Source organism: Protopterus annectens, chromosome 2.part0, assembly GCF_019279795.1.
Source record: "Protopterus annectens isolate FY-2018-M chromosome 2.part0, PAN1.0, whole genome shotgun sequence".
Taxonomy (NCBI): domain Eukaryota; kingdom Metazoa; phylum Chordata; order Ceratodontiformes; family Protopteridae; genus Protopterus; species Protopterus annectens.
Window position 1 is genome coordinate 1875665756 of NC_056728.1, and position 12500 is coordinate 1875678255.

Consider the following 12500-nt stretch of genomic DNA (forward strand, 5'->3'; position numbering starts at 1 on the left):
TCAAAAGTCCCCCAAAGGCATGTTTTGCAATGTGTACTAGTGTACCAAGACCAAGTTGAAAACCTACAGAGAGTATCAATTAAGATACACGTGCTGCAAAACCAACACCTCACTCCAGCTCAGGCCCACCATCCCTATCTGTACCTTGGTGGTGCCATTGTACACTTCTATGTTTGCCATTCATTAGCAGGGACTAGGCCAGTACACATGATGTCCAGAATTTGGGACACTGCAAAATGACACATGTGTAGTTGTCAAGCATCTCCAAAAAGGCTGAGGATGGGGAGGGGTGTCATCCTGAAACACAACAGTGAACTGAAGCAGAGAACCAAAGCTCGCTAAGAATAGCTGTATCTGCACACTGTCAAGGTCATGAATTGTGTCAGACAAAATCCTGACTCTACAGCAATAGTGATGGCACCGTGTGACCTCTAAGGGCTGTGCACATGAGTTGACCTTGTAATCATGCAGAGTTGGGGAACATTTGTAGGGCAGAGTGACCAAATAGTGGCAAATACAGATGGCCCATGCTAGTGTACCCCTTCCAGGAATAGTGACTGCTGTAGTATACTTAACAGTTGGTGCAACAAACCATCATGATAAGGGTGTGCACACATATGTACCCACAAATTGTATGCATCTCAATCAGCGTCTGCACAACTAACACATTTGTTTGATACTGCATTTGATTGCACAGGTCATATGTCATATATCAGATTCATGTAATGTTAACATATGGAGTAATGTGGCCCAGTAGCATATCAGGGAAGAGGGTGCCATGCCAGTAAGGGTGTGTACACTCCCCATAGCCACAGTAAGATTTGAAGGTTGTCAGTGTAATTGCATTTTATTGGTCATACATGCACCGCTGATCAAGAGATCTGTAAATCAGACATCAGGCATTCACAAATGACATCTGTCCACATATCATCCCAGGTATGTGTCAGATAAACACATAGGGGATGTGAGCAGCAGAGCAAGCATAACTGACAAACATATACACATTCAGCAATTTGTGTGTACACCTGTGAGATATGGTGCACAGTACATGTCAGGGTGCTGAACAGGTGCACAGCAATACTGTGTAAATGGGTGCAGTGTGTTCCAGGGAAAGGGGCATCACCTACTAACACAACCCATGTATCACAGAGCTGTATAATATTGGTAACAGGGATTGACTATAGCTGCACTGCATGCTGTTGAGTGCCATATGTCATGCAAGCTGATAAATGGGTAATGAGAGGTCTGTGTGTAATATCGTTGTGCAACCTCACCTGTAAGTGTGTGTGTGTGTGTGTGTGTGTGTGTGTGTGTGTGTGTGTGTGTGTGTGTGTGTGTGTGTGTGTGTGTGTGTGTGTACTGTTAAGCAATGACATACAGGTCTTAAAGTGCATTTCTTGTTTTCCCCACACAGGTGGCGAGGTGGGTCAAGGTCCCTCCTGCAGGCAAACTGATGTTAGTGTCAATACAGACACTGATAATGATGATAGATGTGTTGAGGCACAGGTGGGGTTGTCAGAGACTGAAGCAGTGCCATCGTTTGACATCCCACTGTTATCCACCCCATCCCCACACACACAGTCACATTGCCTATACATACCCCATCACCAGTGGCCATAGATGAGGGACAGTTGGTGGGTAGTGGCATGGGAAAGGACAGTGTGGTATCAATGGCATGTGTGTCTGGACACAGCAGCCATAACTGGATGCCACATCTGATGCCATCAGATGCATGTTTCAGGCTGTCATGGAGGCACAGGCATGTATGGAACAGTATACCAGACAGGGTCCGAAGCTGCAGGGGGCTAATCATTCAGCTGTTATTGACAACATTCCTGATCTTGCAGGTGCCCACCTTTGTTTTGCAGACATCATGGATAGATGGTTGGATGAGATGGTGGGAATCCTCAACTGTGGAATGTCTGTGCTTGAGCATATAGTGGGAGTAGTGCGACAGCCACGTGGATGTAGGCCAGCAACACCAACAGCTGGAGGTCGACTTGGATGTGCCAGAAGTCAGAGCTGCTTCTGTACTGGCAGTACCAGCCCCAGCATTGCAAGGGGGCACTGTATACACCACAACACAGAAGGCCACGTGCATGTGGCCTTGGCTGGTCCCAAGAGAGACCTGGATCCAGTGGACATATGTTATCATCAGGGAAAAGTACCATATTGTGGCTTGTACCTGGTGGTGCCCGTGGAACCCCTGGCAGGCACAGTTCTCATGTCCATGGACAGAGATGGCGAACTGCACACCCTGCCAGGTACAGTTTGCAGCTGTCCAACAAACCCCTGTATAAGGCAGCCACATGGCAGATCTGTGTGCATGCATACACACACACACATCACCAACACAGCTAGGGCAACCCCTTACCTACACACCCCACATTACAACAGCCCTATTAATAACTAAACCCCCTCACACACACACATGATGTCAAATGTATAGCTCAGCCCAGGTCTCTGGCAAACCAACAACACACTCAGTGCATATGATGATACCTGTGCCACATTCTTGTCATCCATAACATCGATGCAGAGACAGGCTAATATGGTTCTGATGCACAGGGTTGACTGTACTATGGTGTATCAATGTAATGCTGTGTAACATGTTGTCAGCACTAAAGTTTAATGCTTACATGTCAGGAAGTGTAGCTGTCCAGCCATGAGGCATTATAGCTGTTATTAACACTGAGTGATTGTGGTCTCCATAATGTATTCCGTTTGTGTTGTAGGTGTCCATGTGTCAGCAGGATGTTGGTCTGCTGTCATTTCCTACAAGGGGTATGGCACTGTAGTGACACCTTGACTGTGTCATATCTTGAGTACAGCTGAACACAGTTACTTCTTGTGCCACATGGCTGATAGGTCTGGGGTGTATGCAGGTGAGTGCGTGGTGGCTGATGTCAGCAGCCCTTCTACAGTGGATAATGGCAAGTGTACTGGGTGGTACACACCGCATGTTTGTGTATAAGACACACAGAGTCTTTGTTGTTGATGCAATACACAGAGAATACTGTGCACATGGATGTATGCACTTGTGCAAGAAACCCATTTTAGCCTATGTAATTCCACCAAGACAGAATAGGCACAACAACACACTGGGAAATAAGCAGTCTGCTAGTTTAATGTCATTGACAATGGTACTGGCAGGGTATATGTCCCCTTCTCCAATGAAGTGCAATTCTCAACTCAGTAAACAAAAGTGTAAACAAGTGTCACAGTAAACAATGACTTTGGTTATGAGTTCCATGATGATACATTCCATGGCCTTGCAGACCAGTCTCATCAGGCTAATAGGGCAATAGTTCCCAGGATCAGTGGTGGCTCCCCCTTTGTTGACTGGGATAGCTGTTGCTGTGCACCATTCAGTGGGCACAAAGTCTGATGGGAGGCTATTATTGAACATGATGCTTAGGTGGAGAGCCAGTTCATTCTGAAGTTCATGTAAAATGAAGCCTGGGATGTTGTCCAGTTCATGGATGTTGTGTTTCTGGCTTTAGAGAGTGCAGCTTTTACCTGTGTAGTTGTGATTACAGGACTCTGCATTCTTCCTGTATGGATATGGGCCTTTTAGGGGGTGAGGGGGTAAAGTTTGCACTGAACCTATCTGCCAGGATGTTGGCAATATTAGTTGGCTCTGTATTTTTCATGCCATTGTACTGTAACTCAGAGCAGATCTGGGTGTTGCCATCGAGATTCTTGACATAGCTATACAATGCTTTGTGGCTGTCCTTAGAATTAATGGTGATTTTGTTTGCGTAGCTAGCTCTGGAGGATCTTATAATTGATCTCAGCTTCTTACTGAGGCTGACCAGGTAGCTCCTCCACTTATGGGATTTTACTCTCTTTTGCAACGGTTTCTTCATTCTGTTGTACAGTTTGTTTATGGCAGGGTACCACCAGATTGGCTTCCTTTTTTTGGAGGATAGCATCTTGGTTCTTTTTGGGATAGCTGGATCCATGCACTTGTGTAAGTGCTTATAGAGTGCATTTGTGTAGGATTTTGCAGTTGTAACTGTATTGTCCATTTGTGTAGTAGTTGACTGTGCCAGAAGGCTGTACAATGCTAGGCAAAGGGTATATTTTGACAACAGGTCACATGACAATGGTCTGTGGTGTGGCTCAGGGATGTAGTCCCTGGATTGGCCCACACAGGTGGGTATTGTATTCACCATCCACTCATCTGGGTTACTATTGTGGGTGGCCAGTGCTGTGGAATGCTTGCCATGTATGTGTTCTATATTCCATAACATGGACAGTGTTTGGGTTGTGCACATGTCCCACATGCATGTTATGTTACATGTGGAAGTGTACCTGGGGTGTCTGAGGCAGGTTATGTGGACAGCATGTTATCATCTGACTTGGCATTCCTGACCTCATGTGGTGAGAACTGGCTATGGAACTGAGGTTGTTCCTACACCTAGATTGACACCGTGATACAGGTATTCACTGGTGTTAGTGGCATCTGTCCATACAGGGCATGTGCATAAGGCATGGTACTTCCTTTGTGGGTTACATTTGCAGACTCTACAGTTGTTGCAGCCGTCCAGTGGGGAACATAGCAAAGGACCACTGTAAGCAATTATTTGCCTATTGTAGGGTTGGAACAGGGTGCCATGTCCTCTGTAGTCCACAGCAATCACACCATGGTTGCTATGTGTGGACAATATGCAGGGAACTACCAATATAGTGGTTGTTACCTAGATAAGTGTTTTTGTGCATGAGACATGAGTGGAGAGTGTTCTCTGGGTAATACAAGGGTTGCCTATATTGTTCACCAATCAATAATGTCACATGTAGGGGTATGGATTGTCTACATTAACCTCTCTGCTGTTTGACATCTGTTGTCTTTGTAATGTGGACATTGTGACATATAGTAGGTCCTCAATATAAGAAATTTGCAAAACCCATCCAACAATCAGTCTTATTACACAGTCACAGTTACCTCCACACAGGATACTGATGAGAAACACACACACTTGACAGTACTGAGAGTCAAACCTCTACCTAGCTATGTATTGCTACTACAGTGTACCACATTTATCACTCTCACCATGGAGCTTATAGGGCTAGTCCTATTCCAAAGGTGTATTTTAAGGTGAATGACATCAGCAGGTTTGCCAAAGTAGGGCAATGGAAAGCGTGGTGACTGTGACTGGTCTAAAAAGCATTGATCCCTACACACACAAACAAACACACAGAATCTCACAGTTGCCATATTATTATTTTATTATTATTATTTTACATTTGTTGACCGGGCTAGTCTAGCTGGAGATATTTTCATTTTCAGTAGAGGCCCGGGGAGAAAAGCTCCACACAGAATACAATATAAAAGAAATATGATAGTGTTTGTAAGAAAGTTCGTAAAAGACAAAAAACTATAAGTCTACAGCTTCCTATAATTACTAAATGAGTTAGTTTACCAGTTCATACAGTTACAGTCCAAAAAAAAAACTTATACAAACATAAAATAGTTTGTATGATATAGATACTATATGATACTATATAAAATAATTACTACCACACACAATCATAGTTGAAAAAACTTTGAATAAAGCTAAAAATACTTTGTAAGATAAAGATACAGGGTAGGAAGTGAGCGAGAAGAGAGCTGAGAATAAGGGAAGTAGGAAGGGATAAGTTATGGAAAGGAGAGCAAGTAAGACAGTCAACAAGCAAAGAAGTAAGTTGGAAGACAAGTGGGAGTAGAAGAACAAAGCCAGGTGGAGGGTAGAGTCAGTGAGAAGTAAGAGGTAGTTCAAAGTAGAGTATAAGTAGTGGAAAGTTAATCAGGTTTACTACAGGAGCATATCTGGGATTAGAACTCCTACCTAACTAGTACATCACACTATAGCATTATGCAGTTAAAGCATGCACCACGGAGCTTAGAGGGCTATCTCTTCTCCAAAGGTGTATTTCAAGGGGAATGACATCAGCAGGCTTGCCAAAGTAGGGCAATGGAAAGTCTAGTGACTGTGACTGGCCTCAAAAGCATCGATCCCTACACACACAGACAAACACAAACACAGAGACTCACAGTTGGCATGTTTGGGATTGGAACTCCTACCTAATTATTATATCACATGATAGCATTATGCAGTTATAGCATGGGCAGCAGAGCTATCCCTTTCCCAAATATGTATTTCAAGGTGAATGACATCAGCAGGCTTGCCAAAGTAGGGAATGGAAAATTCAGTGACTGTGACTGGCCTTAAAAGCATTGATCCTTTATACACAAACAAACACACACAGAATTTCACAGTTGCCATGTCTAGAATTAGAACTCCTACCTAACTAGTACATCACACTATAGCATTACACAGTTATAGCACGTGTCACAGAGCATATAGAGCTATCCCTTTTCAAAGGTGTATTTCAAAGTGAATGACATCAGCAGGCTTGCCAAAATAGGGCAATGGAAAGTGTAGTGACTATGACTGGCCTCAAAAGCATTGACCCCTACATACACTCACACACACACACACACACACACACACACACACACACACACACACACACACACACACACACTCACATACACTACACACACACAGAGTCTCACAGTTGCCCTGTATGGGATTAGCACTCCTGCCTAACTAGTACATCACATTACAGCATTATTCAGTTATAGCACACTTCACAGAGCTTATAGGGCTAGCCCTTCTCCAAAGGTGTATTTCAAGGTGAATGACATCAGCAGGCTTGCCAAAGCAGGGCATTGGAATGTGTAGTGACTGTGACTGGCCTCAAAAGCATTGATCCCTACACACACAAACAAACACACCCACCCACCCACACACAGAGTCTCACAGTTGCCACGTCTGAGATTAGAATTCCTACTTAACTAGTACATCACACTATTGGATTATGCAGTTATAGCACATGCCACAAAGCTTATAGGGCTAGCCCTTCTCCAAAGGTGTATTTCAAGGTGAATGACATCAGCAGGCTAGCTAAAGTAGGGCAATGGGGAGTGCAGTGTGTGTGAATGGGCCATAAACCATTCATCTGGAAGCACACACACAACACTCAGTCACACACAAGTTTACATTTGACAGGACCATGTATACAACTGCTGGATGAATAAGGACTTGTACTGTCATGTTACACAGTTATCACAAGCACCTAAGACACTATAGTGCTGAGGGCTACCAGAAGCAAATGTCTACAGTGGTAGACATTTGCATATCATGTGGTATTGGCCAACTGGATGTGTGCTGGATGGGACAGGCCTCACGATGGGAAGATCTTTGTCACTGTCTGTCACACTCTTCCCCACATCTATGTATGTGTATGTATGGCCTATTATAGTGTGTTGTCCTTGGATATATGTGTGTATTTCTATCCAATGTGTGTGCAAAGCATGACTGGTGTGCAATGTGGAGTGTGTGCACAGACATCTGCGACTGACAGATATGTATAGTCCACTGTTGTTGCCAGACATGGGCTTCATTTTGGGAGCATGCCCAGTATGACCCTTCAATATTTTGTTATCAGATATGGGCTTCATTTCTCTAAGTGTGGGAGCATGCCAAGTATGACCTTCTGTATTTGAATGTGTGAATCCATTCCAGGCAGGTTTTACTCCAGTACAACCAGCAACCTGTTTCTGCAGGATATCTGTAGATAGGTTGACAATATGGGGTCACAATGGGCAAAAGATAGTGGGATACTGTAACTAATTGTGTATGTGCTGCTTCTGCTGCATGGTGTTGGTGTTAGCAGAGATATTCAGACATATGTACTGTTTTAAACTGGGATGCTTTATGTCATCAACTACTGACAGATATACACATTTGCTTGCAGTAATTTCCTGGGGAATACAGGATGAATGAAGTAGTGTCCATTATTGTGGTCTGCAACCTACGTATTCTTGCACAATCATACCATTCTGGAGGGGGAGCTGCAGACACTTGCTGATAGGTTTATGTAAATGGTTCAGCACCTTGGTACTGTGGTGGATGAGGATCCCATGCTTGTACATCTATTGATGTGACAGTATGGCCATATCCTGCTGTGGCCATACCTCACAGCTGTACAGATTCACACAGGTTATCCAGTGGCAGGCCTCATATTTATTTTATATATATGACTTCATCCAACTTGTAGATACTCCCACACATATTGATAAGGCCACAGAAAGAGAATCTATACTTGACTGGATCCTCACAAATCAACCAAATACTGCCCATCAATGTGGCACCCTACCATACTCTCTGAGCGACCACAGCCCCACTTTTATTCTTAGGCAAAAACTTAAAATAATTAACTCTCTCTCCCTTCTGCAAACCCGGTCTAACAAAAATTTTCCTAGAGACCACTTCATAATAGCCTTGCAACATTACAACTGGTCTCTCATCAAAACCCTTTCTTTAGACAAAGCAGTTGATTACTTCAGCTCCACATTCCTAAATATCCTCAATCAACTAGCCTCCTTAAAAACTATCAGGATATGTAGCAACCCCACCCCTTGGCTCCAGAAAACCACAAAAGCCCTACTTAGAGCTAGGGATAAAGCCTCGAAAACCTGGCATCACACCAGATCACCCGCAGCTAGGCAAACCTTTCACATGCTCTGAAACAAAGCAAAAAAGCAGGTTAAGCTCGATAAACAAAATTATTGTATCACTCAACAAATCAAATACAGTACCAAACTGCAAAAATTCTGGGCAGCAATAAATAACATCCTACAGCCCGGAAGTAGTTCCACTCCCGCACCCAATATAACAGGTGCAGACCTGGAAATAGCCTCCAACTTTAATAACTATTTCACCTCCTCAATACTCAAACTCTTAAACAACATCACTTCCTCCAACATCCCACAACCACCTCAGGCCCAAATCAATAACATACCTTTCACACTTAAGTCTGTTCCTACCTTTGCTATCCAAAGACTCCTAGCCAGACTCAAACCAACCACCCTTGCAGCCGATAACCTTCCTGACGAATGCCTCCAAACTGCATCCACAGCTATAGCCTATCACATTTCACTTCTAATAAATAGATCCATTACTGAACACACTTTTTCAGTGAAAGCGCTTTCGTTAAAGTGTGTTCGGTGATTGTGGATTCAGACTATTGAACTTTCGTTCAATAGTCCTAGATCCATATATGCATAGTTTTACATGTACATTTGCTTGAATGTATATATGGAAACTTAAACATTTATATATGCTTATTCATTTGTGAAATATCTTGCAATGGCTACCAGGTACTTATCTACTCTCATTGTATATGCTGTACACTTGTATTTTTAACCAAAGAGGGAATATCCTCTTATCATATACTAACAGTTGTAAAGTCTGCCATCTGTATGCTACTACTCTCTAATGTCTCTCTTGTAAATTTTTCTTCTCTCTGTAAACTTATGGAGTATTTCTCCCCAGGACTCTGCTGAAAATGGACACTTGTTGTCCAGTCGGACTATCCTGGCAAACAAATGTTAAATAAATAAATATATATTTCTGGTCATTACCCCTTCACATTGTGGTTTATGAGCAGGGTTATTGTCACCCATTCCTGTGTTTGCAGGCAGGGATAGTATGTGCACATATCTGAGTTTCACAATCCATGGAGTCCATGCTTCTACCGCCCCCCTGTTATTCTATCCTCTTCTGAACATTATGTAAATTATATCTGATAAGTATCCTTATAATTATTATTTAATCTCAGCAGTATTTAGGGGTTGGGCCACAGTTCATGCAGTAGGACATGGTGGACATACTACTGAGATTAGTCAACATGGCCTTGCATTTGTGTTTTGTGGACTGTGGACTGTGTTATGTCGTTATTTGGGAGTCCATGAGATAACATCCATTGGCAGTACGAGTGGGACACAGGCCTTTGACAGAGAACCGTAGGACATTTTGTAGTGATGCAGGCCATCTGTGGCTGGCCAGTGCATTGTGTCACACCTACAGTCCCAGGCTGCAAGCTACTGTATTCCCCCTGGGTTGACAGGGTAGGTGTACAAGGTGTTAATGGCAATAGTTTTTGTCCTTATTAATCCGTTGGTGTGGATGCTGGCAGGGTGCTGCTTACAGCTAGGGGCACACCTGCATGGGATACCTCTTCAGCATGCTGCATTCTGTGGATATTCCCATACAGAGGTGGGGGTCATATTGTACTCATTCCCAACAGCAGTGATATGATCTGTGAGGTACCTGTGGCTGATGGTGGAGTGAGCTGAGTGCATGTGTGCTATGGAAGCTACTTGCAGCTGACTCACAGATATACATGGGGCATTCCACTTATGCTGGCTTGTGCAGGGACATTAGCAGTTTCTCAGTACTTCATACCTGTGCCTTTTGTGGTCTGCCAATGTTTGGCCAGACTACATCATTATTCCATGCTATACAGCCAACTAATGTGCTGTTAACCTGTATGTACAAATCCAAAGGTGTGTCCGTTTGACAGTAACATTTTATACACTCTCTGTCTAGGGTACTTCCACCTGTGTACTATTTGTATGTCTGGGCCCACATTCATGACATGTCCATCTTTCAGATGGTGACAGATATTACATCCGAACAATTAGTATGGACTAATGTTCGATTATGTCTTGTTGGGATACATTGTGTTTGGCACTGCAGTTGTGAAAACATGGCGCTGACATCAACAGTACTGGCCATTGGCCACCAGGACACAACCCTCCATGCTGACCACTTTTACACAATATACAACACCCAAACAACCTAACAGACCCCTGCATATTGTACACGTGCAACATCTATCCTGCTACTTTGGCCAGCTCAGGTAATCTGTGCTCCACCGTTATTATACCCACACATACATGTTACTACATTTCTACATAGGATTGTGGGGTGGGGCACACCTGACAACTGTAAACATTTGCTATGACTGTACTGGTATTTCAGGTACTCTGTTGGCTTCCATTTCATTCTGTATTCTGACCTGTCATGCAGACTAGAGGCATATCAGTGTAGTACAGTTCTTAGGTTTTACTGACCTACATTTCAGTTTCAGACTTTTTACCCTTCAGAACTATCTTCCCACTGCCTGACTTGTTGTAGTTTGTCTGTGTAAGTCTGGAGGAAGGCTGTTCTCCATTGCCATCACTCAGAGGCCTTAGCACAGCCTTTCTTTGTGTTTGTCTACACCTGTCCTAATGGCTGAGACTGTTGCTGGGTATGTGAGCCTCACTGACATGCATGTGTGTGTGTCCTATGAACACACATTTGGCCGACCACATGTCCTGCAGTGGGTTTTGTCACCTTGTCTAGTACTGCTTACTATGTTGACACCAGTATTTTATATGGATTTCATGCTGCTCATATAGGTGTCTACTATCTGCTGTCATCCCACTCAACCACCCGATTCCCTTGAATGCTCACATCCATACCATAGATACAAGTAGCAGAACATATTACTTCATTCAGCAATTGATAGTGACAGTGACTTACCTTGTGGCTGTGCCAGTATTGAGGATGGTGCTGGAGGGCTGACTATGTCAGATGCACATAGTACGCTCCCTATACATGATTAAGCACAGGTAGTGTCATGTTTGGCATCCCTTTTACTGTATGTGCAATTCAGAGAGAGGTGTCATTCCCTGGGTTCCTACAGTGTCAGTGTATGCATTATGCGTTGCCACTTTGCCAAGGCCTGGGCGTACTGGGCATGCCTCCTTCTGACTACATGGGCAGGTTCAGGTTGTTCCTCCTCTGAGTCACTCTATGCCCGTGCTGGCCTTGGCAATGGTAGGGGGCTGTGTGGCCCTGCCCCATGCTGTTCCTGCTTCAGCTGTTTCCACAGGATCATATTGTGTAGCATGGCACATACAATAACAATTTGGGTACATGTAGCTGGTGAGTACTGCAAGGCTCCACCAGATATGTCCAAGCACCGGAACTGTGACTTGAGCATCCCAAACACATGCTCTATTATGATTCTGGCCTGTGCATTTCCCTCATTATGGAGTTCTTGTTCGGGTATGTGTGCATTTCTGATGGATGTCATCAGCCACAGCTCCAGTGCATAACCAGCATCCCTTACTAGATGGCCATATGGGATGTCTCCATAGGCAAATCTCTTGTACAGCTGTGTCAAATGCCACATGTGGGAGTCGTGATACCTTCCAGGTCTGCCAGCACACACATTCATTATAATGACCTGGGTATTGCACATGACCTGGCAGTTGATGTAGGGGAATCTCTTCCGGTTTATGTAGACTCTGCCCTGCTCACCAGGTGGTGCTTTGATGTGTATGTGCATGCAGTCTATAGCACCCACTACCTCAGGGTATTCTGCTATTTGGTGGAAGAGATGCATATTGCTGGTCAATGTCTCATGGGTATTGAGGAAATATATGTGCTTACCGGCATGTGCTGACATGGCATCCAGGAACTGGTGGAGTACCCAGGATGCTGATGTCTGTGTGATTCCCATGATATCCCCAGTTGGCCTTTGGAAGTTACTTGTGGCTAGTATTCTTAACCCTACACATACCTTGGTATCCACTGGGATGGATTCCCCTC